The 13,206-nt window shown below is 36.2% G+C and overlaps 1 protein-coding gene and 1 pseudogene across 1 annotated transcript in view; both read left to right on the top strand.

Moving 5' to 3' along the window:
- The window catches only part of ZNRF2 (zinc and ring finger 2), a 93,287-nt gene extending 85,322 nt beyond the window's left edge, over positions 1-7,965 (top strand). Inside the window, exon 5 of the mRNA XM_025380190.1 lies at positions 1,218-7,965. The gene's annotated coding sequence lies outside the window, so the exon portion shown is untranslated. The remainder of the gene's footprint in view (positions 1-1,217) is intronic.
- LOC112621034 lies at positions 6,673-7,917 on the top strand (annotated as a pseudogene).
- Positions 7,966-13,206: the final 5,241 nt, after the last annotated feature.

Here is a 13,206-nt window from a genome sequence, read left to right as displayed (position 1 = left end):
TCTTAGTGCATTTTGGGCTGCTGTAACAAAATACCTTAGTTGAGTAATTTATACATGATAGAAATATAGTGCTTACAGTTCTGGAAGCTGGAAAGTCTAAGATCAAGGTTCCAGCCAGTAGATTTGGTGTCTGATGAGGGCTCATGCCTCATTTATGGCACCTTCTGTGTGTCCTCATGTGGTGGGACAACAGACTCCCTCAAGCTTCTGTAATGATACTGACTGCATTCATGTGGTCAGAGCCCTCATCACCTAATCATGTCCCAAAGGTCCCATCTCTTAATACTATAGCACTGCAGATTAGGTGTCAACATAGGAATTTTGGGAGTACACAAATATTTAGACCATAGAGCTGATAAGCTGTTTTTTGTGAGGTGGAATTATGTCGTATACAATTTTTTTCTTTCATCGGCTGAATTTTTCCTTTAGTGTCACAGTGAGCTTATGGGATATGTGGAGCATACATCTCATCTCATAGCTGAAATGCATATGTCTGTTGGTCTTCAACAACATTTCCATTTTCTTATGTTACATATGAGTGTTATATTTGCTTATTTGTTTGTTTTCATATATAGAACCTGAATTTGAAACTAGCCTACTACATGCTCTGTTCATCAGGTGTCTACAGAAATCTGAACCAATGGAGTCTGCTTCTGTGGGTCTTGAAGAGTCATTTTTAAGAATTTATAGACATGGAATATCTTGACTCTTGTACATTTTTGCTTCTGTCCTGACCTTATTTATCAAGTGATACATTTTTGTATACATTTTAATAGTCCTAGATTAAAGGTATATGGGTTTGAGGAGGATTCAGTGTTGTTAAAACATTTTGTAAGGCACTATGTAGCCATAAAGCTCAACGTTTTCGATATCCTTCAGCATAAGAATTTAACAATCAACCCAAAATAGAGAGACATGAATATTTGTGGTCTTAATTAGTTAGAAAATTGCTGTACTTTTTTTGGGATTTTTAGTTACTTAGGAGAAATATTTTAAAACTCCGTGTGTGTGCATTCTTTACTTGGGTGTAGTCCTTATTGTGAAAGGGGGATGACTTCGTTATGTATTTTTTGTGACTAAACTTTAATTGGTCCTTCTGTGTCTTAATCTGTTCTTCTCCAGATCACTGGCTTTATGAATTTTCAGAACAGTAAGTAAGGGTATGAAAACTTACAGTAACTAAAGCAGTGTTCATGGAGAAATCTATTTTTACACAGGTTTTCTCATCTTTACAAGATGCTTGAAAAACCAAGAGGATATGAAGATCTGTCTCTGGAGAAACAAAAATGCAGGCATACTCAGCCAGAAATCTGCGTTTTGTGAGACTTGGTAATACAGAGATGGACAATCATACTGGGGTAAAAACCCTGCTGAAGAGAGGACAGTGACCACAGAACTCAGTGTACCAAACATGCATACAAAGGACACACAGGGATTTTGAAAATGCTGCATATCCCTTAATAGTCATCTACATAGGTAATACTGATAAACATTTTGTATTCAGATGCCAAAGTTAACTGATTTCAAAGTTGATTTACTTTTTATTAAGTTCTCCAGAGCTGCACAACTAGTTATGTTTTGATTTGTTTTGTTTTTCAGTTTGGGGTCTCTTTGTTTTCCCCAACATGATGTTTCTGCATTCATCTGTTCTTAAATTGAAAAACATATAATTTACTTCTTATAAATTAAAGTGTTAAATGTGAAACCAAGAAATGTAATCAAGCAGTAAAAACATTCTCTGAATGTAGACCATGATCTCAAGTTCTTCCATCTTTTCCCCCAAGAGTGGAAAATAGACTTCTACATAGGAAAGCTAAAATATGTTAATATTTTTAAATTAAAGGTTTAATATCAGAATGCAGTCCAAAGAGCAAATCACATTACATAATTACATTTTAATTAAATATAGAATATTCTACTGAATTGCAATTTATTAAATATTCTTATCCTCTTAAATAAAACTGCCCAGCAGTTAATCAGCAGTGAATCATCTTGCAGCTATGCAACTTAAAAAAAATACAGATTACCAATTTTAAGTGCTGCCAGCTAAAATAACTGTTTTAACGGGTATCTTTTGTTTATTCTTTTCATGTAATTATTTTATTGTGCTTTGCATCTCCAGGCAGTTCTCTCAAATTTGGGTAAAATGTTCAGCAGGCTGTAAACTTAAGAAAAGGGTAAAATAAAATTTTCTGGAGTGAAACTTGGAATAATTTGAGGGAGATTTTATACACCTTAAAAAATTGTAATTTAATTGGGATGCCAGATTTATAACAATTTGCATCTTTAATTTTCCAGATAATCTGGAGGTTAGCATTTGATAAATGATTTTTTTAAAGTAGATATGAAGATTTTGTTAATTTATAATTTATTCATGTGTTATTACTGTAATTGAAAATGTTATAGACACTTTTAAATTCAGTTTGTATAGAAAGAAATGTGTTAAACAAAATTATGTTAATAAATATTCCCACATAATACATCTGAATGGTTAAAAATACTGGAAGAGTTGTCAGGGCTACAATAGTGAATGTCTTTTTTTTTTTAATATCAAAAATATCGATAAGTAGGTTTTGTGTTTTCAACACAGGGAAAATGTTATCAGTGACTAGGTGGTGCACTTTACTTGGTATAATTGAAAGTTGCACAGTAAGTACTGTTTCCTTGTTTTAATCTTTCTTTACTCCTAATGTATTTAAGAATTTGCTGTTTTATTTAACGCTGCTACTCTTAATCTTCTCTAAATTTTTTCCCCTACTTTTTCTGGCTTCTGTTTCACATTTTTTAAAAGGGCAAGTACAGGAGCAACTGCTGCTACCCAGAAAAATTTGTGTATTATAAATAATTAAGAGTTTTTAATTGCTTTTTGTATGATTCCAGATCAGATAACATTTTCCCTGAAGTTATGCTGTGAAATGCCTTTTGTTATGCTGCAATTGCTAAAGGAATCCAAAACCTCCATTTTGACAGCTGAAGGCACAGTTTAATAGGTGCTTTTTAACTAGTTATGGAAAATATTCGTCCCTTAACGAAACAATTCTTTTTCTGATTTTTTTCTGTTACCATGAAGTCTTAATTTGAATTCATTTTATTTCATGTTTTCAATTTTGTAAGCTTTCATACCCTCCTGCCCAGCCTCCTCAAGTAAAACTTCTTAGAATGTGAATAATTGATTCATTTTCTATTACTGGTATACTGTTGTGATGAGAATTGTTTTGTTGTCTTCCATTCTTAAAGGAAGAGATTTATTACGGCTGTGAGGATTAACTATATTCTCCTGGAAGTTGATTTTGTGATAGGTTAATGCAAAAGTCATTGCAAAAACTGCCATTACTTTTGCACCAATTTAATAGTTCCGTGGTTTACTTTCTAACCTATATTGGCTTAAATTCACTTTTTAGCCCCTCTTTGTCATAAGGTTCTGTGCTGCATTTGCTACAATAGAAGCTCCTATGGTTTTAAAGAAAGTTCAGTGTTTGTCAGTGTCAAGTGCTACTTGATTATTATATTTGTCTGGAACAGTATTCACTTAAATCTGTTTATAGCAATCCCTTTTTTGACAAAATTTACAAAGTTGACATTTTTACTTTAAATTCAATCTCTGTCAGTGACTTCCTAAAAAGAACAACTTAGAAATTGAGGGAAAAAAATGTTTTTAAAGCCCAAATGTTCCAGTTTTTATTCAAAGTCAAAGTCGTTATTCTGGAAAATACAAGTAATATTCTATATAATGTCACTTAAAATATTTGTAAATTTATTATGCAAACACTGAATAGTATAAGTAAGATATAAAATCACAGTAGATATTTAAATACTAAGCTGAAACTACTGACAACTAATTATTATGAGGGATACAATAAAGATTGAAAGCCTAGGTTATCAAGTTGGTTTTAGCTTTCTAGAATCTTTGTAAATACTCATGTTCAAATAAGATCACACATGCATATGTAGAAAGCAGTATGTTCTGAAAGTTCACTTTAGTGCCACTGTTTGTCCATAATGGATTTATTGCCAATTTTGAATCCTCACCTTACTTTGATCTGGCTTTTTTTTTTTCCCCCTTACCAGAATGTTTAGGAGAAAGTAAAATTATTCTGTTTTACTTTGGCTTTTTGCCAGAGATACAGACTAAGCATAGTCTTAATATGTGTTTTTCAGATCTGGTTACAAGACGGATTATAGATTGTGTTTTAAGAGCAGTGTTGTAATTGAAATATAAATAACGGCATAACTTTTTTCGTGTTAGCAAAAACAACATTAAAAAGGTTATGTTACATAATATGTAAGTTTTGGTTTCTTAGTGCAACTCTTATATTTCTTTTAAATGTTACGTAGTTATTTCAGTTTTCACTCTAGCTACTTTACTAAAATGTAGCCCCCAAATAGCCTCAGCGTATCTGCCATATGTATTTCAAAGATTACAGTCTGAATGAGTTAATGAAAATGGCAGGTTCCTTTTCAAAGTTTGTTTGACTCACAGCCATATTGCTAAGTTTGGGTATAGTGAAGTTAAAAACAGTCACTTAAATTAGTATCTTATAGCAAGATATACTGACATTGTTTTAAATGAAAAAGACTGTAAATTCATTGTAAATATTACCTAACATAAGAGTGGAAGAGGGGAATTTTTTAAAAAATAAGCTATATTTGAACAAAGCATGAAACTCTTGTTTTAAAATTTAAGAATAATTGAATTTACCATCTAATTGACATCTGTACTGTGCATTGATAGTAATATCCAAATCATCTTATTCTTTCACTGAGGAAGTTCTCATATAAATCAAATTGCTGAGAACTATATAAAACTACATAGAGGTAAATGGTGCTTATTAAATATGAGTATAGTTTGTTACTTGCTGGAAGTCTTCTAGTTCATTTGGACCATTTTCTAACAATTTTGATTGATCCTGAGGTGAGCTCAGTATCTATTGGCAATGAGTGGTTAAATGTGAAGTGCCCTTGTTCAGTGTCCCTTGTTCTTGTACAGGTATTTTCTTAGTTTAAAAAAAAAAAAAAATTCTAGCATGCGAACATTTGTCTTTGGCCTATTCCCTTTTTTCTGAAGTGTGTAACTTCTGATTTTTTCTTTGCTGTGTTGTGAATAACAGTAGTTAAATTCTCTGTTTTACTATCTACTTTTCTTTTCTCCCCAGATCTTTTCATTCTAAAGCTAAATTGCTTGGTTTTCTTTAGAGGAAATTGCTACGTGGTGTACTCATAGTGATTCATATTCAAGAATAGCTGATAAACCTTTCTAGGTAATAACTTATCCAAACAATACTTTGAGTATCATATTTTGTGAATGCCTTGCTTAAGCTAGGAAACTGAATATTCTTTTTAAATCATAGAATTCCTGTATTAAATGTGAAGCACACAGTCTCCAAAGTCACCTGATTCTCTGTGGAAAATGAAAGGCACTGAAGGAAACCAGATATGTTAATACTTAGTTTTAGTTGAAAATGCAACATTACTGTACTTAGAGCGGGGGTTGGTTTATTTTTAGATATTTAAGCTATCATTAATTTTAGACCAATGGCTAATAATAAGAGCGATTTTTGGTTGCTCATTTATGGAGAGACAAAGAACAGCACGGTATAAACTTACATCACAGAAATAAATGAAAAAATTTAAGTGATAAAACTGTGTTTTCTATGAACCAGCATTGTATATGAACCAACATTGTGTTTCTTAGCTCTGACCTGAACAGTGAGGTACCTCAGGACCCCTAGACTTGGCACTAGAAATGACAGAGTTCTCCTGTTACTAAATTCTCATGCCTTCCTTTTCTGACGTAGTAGGTTGAAATTGGTGGGCACTGATGATTTATGTTTGATAAAGTTCTGCTTGTATCCTGTTACTGGTAATTCTGGTACCAAAATCTCAAAAGGTTTGATTATTAGTAGCATTTTGAGTACCTGTGTTCATATAATACAGTTAGCAGACCCTTATAGAAGTCAAAAGAGATTTTGGAATTTGGTGATACTGGTCTTTATAACACTAGCCTATTACATTTTCTTTCTTTATAATAACTGTTTATGTGAGTTTCATTGAAAATCATGGCTCTATTGCTTTATTCATGGTTTCCACAACTCTTTCTGTAACACCTTAATTTTCTCTCTTAGGTATTTTCCTGTTAAATAAGATATCAAAAGCATCAATCACAAGACAGAGAAAATGTATTAGGAACAACTTGTATTAGTATATTCTAAACTGAAATGAAAAAGCTCATTATTCCTATTTTAATAAATAAAACTCCCAAATGATCTTGCTAAATTATCCCATTATTTAGAAGTAGAAAATAAGAGTGCTTTCATGGAAATTTGTCATATTCTCCCTTCTATCTAGAAGTTGACAATAAATTGCAATAAAACTAAGAAATAGCTGAATGCTGAAAAATACCATGAATTAATGTTATGGCTTCTTTATTTTTGTATATCCATTCCCACAAATTGAATTTAAAATTATTAATGAAAATTCTATAATAAGTAATAATGCGTGTATTAGTACTGGGCAAAGAAGTCTTTCTTTGTTACATTAACCATTAGTAAAAGATGTACTTTGACATTTCTGATGTAAAACCTATATGTAAATGTTGTAATTGAAATATGATTGGACAGCTGTCAAGTTTTGGGGAGGGAAGCAGATGCCGGCGTTCTCTGCTGAAAAGACAAGATGGCACTTGACAGACCACAGCAGATGGAGCCGGAAGAGGAAAAGGCAGGCAGTGGACTCTGCCAGTATTATCTGTTCAAGATTGAAGAACTCCAGGGTCAACTGCAATATAAATTGGATGGGGGAAAGCCACAAGGAACAGTTCTGAACTCCAGGTGCATATGCAGCTGTTTTTGAATGATAAGACCCTAAACCTTTGGAGGCAGCAGGTGCACAGGAATGAACTAAATACTAAAGTGTGCCGATTTCAGGAGGAGCTACAGCTGCTGCAGGAACAGGACTCCTATGTCGGGGAAGTAGTCCAGGCCATGGATAAGAAGAAAGTGTTGGTCAAGGTGCATCCCAAGAACAAGTTTGTCGTAGATGTGGACAAAAATATCAGCATCAGTGACGTGACACCCAGTTCCCTGGTGGTTCTAAGAAATGACAGCTACACTTTGTACAAGATCCTACCCAACAAGGTGGACTCATTGGTGTCACTGATGATGGTGAAGAAAGCACCAGATTCGACTTATAAATTGATTGGTAGACTGGATGGGCAGATCAAGGAGATCAAAGAAGTGATCGACCTGCCTGCTAAGCATCCCCAGCTCTTCAAAGTACTGGGCATTGCACAGCCCAAGGGAGTGCTGCTTGGAAGACACTGTTGGCCTGGGCCCTGGCTTATCATAGGGACTGTACCTTTATTCATATCTCTGGCTCTGAATTGGTACAGAAATTAATTGGGGAATTTCTGTGATGGCAGAGAAAATCCTCATCTGTCATCTTCACGGATGAAATCGACTTGATTGGCACCTCATAGCTGGAGGGGGTTGCTGGAGGGACCAGTGAAGTGCAGCAGACAAGGCTTCGAGGATGGCTTTGAGGGTACCAAGAGTATCACGGTTTATCACGGCTACTAATACGATTGATATCCTGTACTCGGCACTGCTTTGCCCAGGGCACATTGACAGAAAAATTGAGTTCCCACCCCGCAATGAGGAGGCCTGACTGGACACTTTCAACTCTTTCAAGATTCATTCTCAGAAATCAACCTGACCCAGGGGATCAACCTGAGAAAAATTGCTGAGCTTATGTCAGGAGCATCGGGCTGGAGTGAAGGGCATGTGCACAGAAACCGGCCTGTATGCTCTGAGTTAACAGTGAGTCCATGTCACTCAGAAGGACTTTGAGATAGTACAAAGTCCTGCCTCATGCCAAAGGACAGTGAGGAAAAACATGTCCATCAAGAAACTATGGAATTGAGTGGACATCTTTTGTGTGTATCCCTACAATAAAACTCAGTGGAACAAGAAAAAAAAAAAGAAAAGAAAAAGTTTTGGGAAGGGATGATCTGCTAGTGTATAATCAATAACTTTTAAAATTTAGCTTGTATTTAGTAACATTTATGTTTTGAAAAAAAGAGTAAAGAATCTTTTGAAGCACAATTTTCATGATGTAAAAGATACTGAGTTTCCTAGTGTAAGAACATGAGTTCTGGAAACAGTCTTAGGGACGCTGGGCAAGATAGAGCACCCCTCCCCCCTCACCGCCAACCAACTTTGTAAAAAGAGATAATACTGCCTACATCAGGGTTGGTGTGAAGATTAATTAGAAAAGTACATGTATGTAAGCACCAGACACATAGTAAGCACTTAATGTTAGTGGCTAGTGTAAACAAACATATTTGTGTCCACTTATGAATAATTTTAGTATTCTCTCCAGTCATGAGGTGTAGTAGTAATATCTAAGACCTTAACTGAAGTGTTTAAAGAAACCTAGGTATAATAGAGAACATCATGGGTGCTAATTTCCACTCTCACTAAAACCCAGTGATTTTACTATATCAGCTACCATAAAGCACTACTTGATTCTGTAGATTATACGGACCAAGAACGTAGAAATGAGATAGCCGATCTCTAGGAACTGAATTTTTAGTGGGTAAAGCAAGCAAGCATGTAATAGAGAACAATAAAAGCTCTGATAGACATATGTACAAGGTGTTGTAGAGGTACAAAGGAAAATTAGACGAGAGTGATTAAACTTAAGTACTTAAGAACAAATAGATCATAGTTCTAGGGGACGTGGAACATGCAAAGTGGAAAGTTTGGGAAGAGTATTCCCAAGGCAAAAAACTTAGCACGTACAAACATAGGAGGAAAGTGAGACACTCTTAAAGAGTTGCTGTGCTTTGGGAAGCGAACGGATCACAAGATCAAGAGACTGAGACCATTCCGGCCAACACAGTGAAACCCTGTCTACTAAAAATACAAAAAGTAGCTGGGCGTGGTGGTGCGCGCCTGTAGTCCATCTACTCGGGAGGCTGAGGCAGGAGAATTGCTTGAACAATTCTCCTGGTGGAGAGGTGGAGGTTGCAGTGAGCTGAGATTGCGCCACTGCACTCTATCCTAGCAACAGAGTGAGACTCTGTCTCAAAAAAAAAACAATGTTATGTTGGCCAGGCACGATGGCTCACACCTGTAATCCTAGCACTTTGGGAGGCCAAGGCGGGGTGGATCACTACCTGAGGCCAGGAGTTTGAGACCAGCCTGGCCAACATGACGAAACCCCAGCTCTACTAAAAATACAAAAATTAGCCAGTGCGGCAGTGTGCGCCTGTAGTCCCAGCTACTTGGAAGGCTGAGGCATGAGCCCAGGAGGCAGAGGTTGCAGTAAGCTGGGATCGTCCCACTGCACTCTAGCCTGGGCAATAGAGTGAGACTCTGTCTCCAAAAATAAAGAAGAAAGTTGCTATGTCTGGAGAGGTAAACAGGTGATAAATCATGAAGAGATTTATGTCTTAAACTATAATTGAAGGATTTGAAACAGGAAAAAGATAATCACATTTATACTTACGAGAGGTACGAGACTGGAGGCAGAGAGACGTGTTAGAACATTGATACTAATTCAGGCAAGATGATGAGGGGCAGAACTAAAGCAATGAAAATAGGGAAAGCAAGTGCAGAAGAACAGAACAGATTTAGAGAGCAGAATTGACCCATCTGGGACAAGTTCTAGTTGTCCATTCTGTTGCCAGTGCTGCAGAGTCCAGAGGCAGCACAGTGCTTCATTTGGTGAGGGAGTTCACAAGAGAAAAACTAGCTTTTTTAACAGACCCATTTGTGAGAACTGACCTAGTCCCTTGATAATAACCATTAATCCATGCATAGATTAATCCATTTTTGGAGACATAGATAGCCCTCATAATCCAATCACCACTTAAAGGCCCTACCTCTTAATATTGATACATTAGGAATTAAGTTTTAACACAAATTTCAGTGGGGGCAAACATTCAGATCATAGCAGTGTCTATTAGGGTGTAGGAGGTATCTCTACCCAAATGTTTAGGGTGTCAGTAAGTATGTGATAAGTGGGATTGTTGAGCTAGTTTAACGACGTCTAGGTTGGTTGGGTTGGACTTTTCCTGATGTCCCCTCCCTGCTTAGCTCTAGCTGCCTATTGGAATGTAGCCATGCTTTTCCTGGGTTTGCTTAGTGAAATGCTGAGATGCACTCTGAAGCATTCTTGAGGTTTTCCCTTTGGTTCATTTGTCCCATACTCTTTCCATTATGCCAGTCTTCTCAGATCTTCACAACACAAGTAAATCTGTTGGAAGCAAGATCTTGTAGAAGTAGACATATAGGAAAAATAGAGCCTGCTGTCCTGATGAATGCTGCTGTTAAAATAGGTTGGGTTGGCCTAGGTAAGAGGAGGACCAGAAGAGATTTATGATTTCTTGGAAGGCTATGAGTTGCTGCTGGCCCCATCATAATCTTTGTTTAGCAAAAGTTGGGAAATGAATACTGGTACACTTACATTCCTTGGAAGAGCAGCAGAAACCTTGGGATATCCGTGTGGGTCAAGGAGACAACTCTCCTCATGGATTCCCTAATTTGATACAGCATACTCATGGAAACGCCAATTCAAGTTTTCACAAGTTTCTCTTAAAGTTCACTTACGATTTCCTAGACCAAGAAGTCCTACAATGCAAGGCCTGTGAAAATGTTGTAAACTTAGTACCTGACAGGGAGATATTCAAAGATGTCAAAGCCCCTGTTTTTATAAATATTTCCACATGGTTTAAGATTTGCCTTCCCACATAAAATGAGTAAAAATAACAATAATTTTTCTGCAATACCTTAATGATGCTGTAATTATAAAGCAGGGTTTTAAAATTCTGCCATGTAGTGCCTTATTTTTATAGTAATGTTTTCTATGAACCTTTGAATTTAATGTGTATTAAGAGATTTAAAGAGTATGTAACTAAAAAATATCTTTCCAACAGAGTCACCGTGAGATTTAATGCTTTCCAATTGGCTTGATCATTTGGTGGCAAGATAACTAGTTGGGTAACTGAACATAGACTATACAGTGTTAGCAAATACAAATTTATATTTCAGAAAAATATCGAATAACTGTATATCATCAAAGCCTGTATGCACCTTTCAAGGTAACACGTTAACACTTGGAATATTATTAAATCTGTAAATACTAAGGATATTATCTAAATAGATGATATCCATCAAACGATATATAAAGTTCATCTGTTGTTGGAAATCAAATGTTGCAAAGGCCAAAAGTATTTAATATCCAAACTATTGTTTTAGCATATATTTAATAATATAAAAACTTTAAAGTGATATATTGCATTTTTTTTTTTCAGTCTTTGAAATCTGGTTGTGTTTTACGCTTACAGCACATCTCTATTCAGGACTATAGCCACTTTTTAAGTTGTCAAGAGTTGTATGTGACCAGTAGCTACTGTGCTGGCAGCACAGGTCCAGATGACTCTGGGAGGCTTTTCTACTCCTATCTGTCCTTACCTGAATATTTCTGAAGGCCTTCTAATTCCAACTTCATGAAGACTCTTGGGTCTTTTTCAAAGTTTATTTAACTGCTGCACATGAGCAGAACTTGTCCTAAATTATTACTAAATTGAGGCAGTTTCCTCATTTTTAAATGAAAGAGCTGGCAATATCTTTAAAAGGTTGAGGGTCTAATGAATCGTCTTCATGTACATTCATAGATAGCATTGGCTTTCATTGTGATTATGGTTTTTGGTGAGGGCACATGAGCTTTGAACACCTAGTCAGTGTTTTAGTTAGGAATTGCAGTTTGTGAGGCTGTGGCCAAATAATCATCCAGGAATTGTGAGTGATGCTGGTGAATAGTTCTAGTCAGATTTGTCCCTTGTGTTGAGTTCTATGGGGGACATTTTCATGGGGTTCAGACCTTACAGCTAATAGTTGGCTTCCTGCCTACGTCAGTGCTTAAACTGTCAAACTTGTCCACCAAACCCTCAATTCATAAAGCTGACTCTTCAAAATCCAGCATAAGAGGCACCAGTAGTCAAGTCTAAACTGTCTTCAGTAAGATATTCCCTAGTTTGCCTAGAGATTCTGTGCTCAGATGCCATGTTGAATGGAGTCAGCAGGCAGGTGTTGGCAGGGAGGTTGTCTATGAGGTTGGCATACACAGTGGGAAGACAGACATTACATATGTCTTCTTTGGGATCCCCATAAGCCACTGGTTCTCAATACTTGCCTAAACAATAGGTCAACTCAGGGAGGAAAGACATATAGAGGCATCTGTTTAAATATATTAAGGTCTTGACCTCACCCCAGAGATTCTGAGTTAATCTAGTGTGATTCTGTTGTATAGTCAGTGTACAACCTATCAAAGGTTTTCTCATACACCTCAAAAATAGGCGTGGACCTATGAAGAGGAAAGGGTGCCAAGAATATCTCAGACCTCTGCAACTAAGCTGTAGCTATAGTCCTTTCAATTTTCTTTCCTACTTGATCAAACTCTTAACTCTTTTCGGATGAGAAAACTGCTCTGGCATCATTATGCATTCTACCCAAATCTAGTTGATAGGACAATGTCTAATTCAGCCAGGCTCCGATCCTTAATTTTCACAAAGAATTTGTAGATTCCCAAAAGCTCTTTTTACTTCCAGAATGGCTCTGACAAATCAAAAGCCTTTGGCTTCCAGACACTTCTCTTCCTTTGGATTTAAAGAACTTGACTTTGACATTCAAAATAATACCTTTGATTTGTCCTCATTTTCTCTCCCTCCTGAAGCAGTGACCATCAATGAGTCATTGAATAAAATGCCATGAGCAACTAGGAACACGAACTAGGAATGAAAAATGTTCAAAAATAGTATTCTGCTGCACTCACATCAATCGATAGAAAGCTATTGAAACCTAAATACATAACTCTAGTCTGATTTTCATTCTTAGAGTTATGTGGTGATCTTCAGAAGTCTCTCCCTGAAGAAGAATGTGTATAGGAGTTACTTGCACTAGAATGCAGGCACTATCATTTATTCATTTAGCACATATGGTTGGTTGTGTTGGTTCATTCATTTAGCACGTATTTCTTGAACATTTGATAGATGGAAAACACTGGGTGAGACACCACATATACATTGATGGGGAAAAGGATAGTGCCTGCCCTAATGGGCTTAATCATTTATAGTATCACAAATCTATAAATAGCAGGCTGTCTGAAACCTGGTTCTTAAATAAGTATTTGTGTCAGTTCTTACAA

This window comes from Theropithecus gelada, chromosome 3 (genome assembly GCF_003255815.1).
Source record: "Theropithecus gelada isolate Dixy chromosome 3, Tgel_1.0, whole genome shotgun sequence".
Lineage (NCBI taxonomy): Eukaryota > Metazoa > Chordata > Mammalia > Primates > Cercopithecidae > Theropithecus > Theropithecus gelada.
The sequence above is the reverse complement of the archived record's forward strand: the minus strand, read 5'-3'. Positions and strand labels throughout refer to the sequence as shown.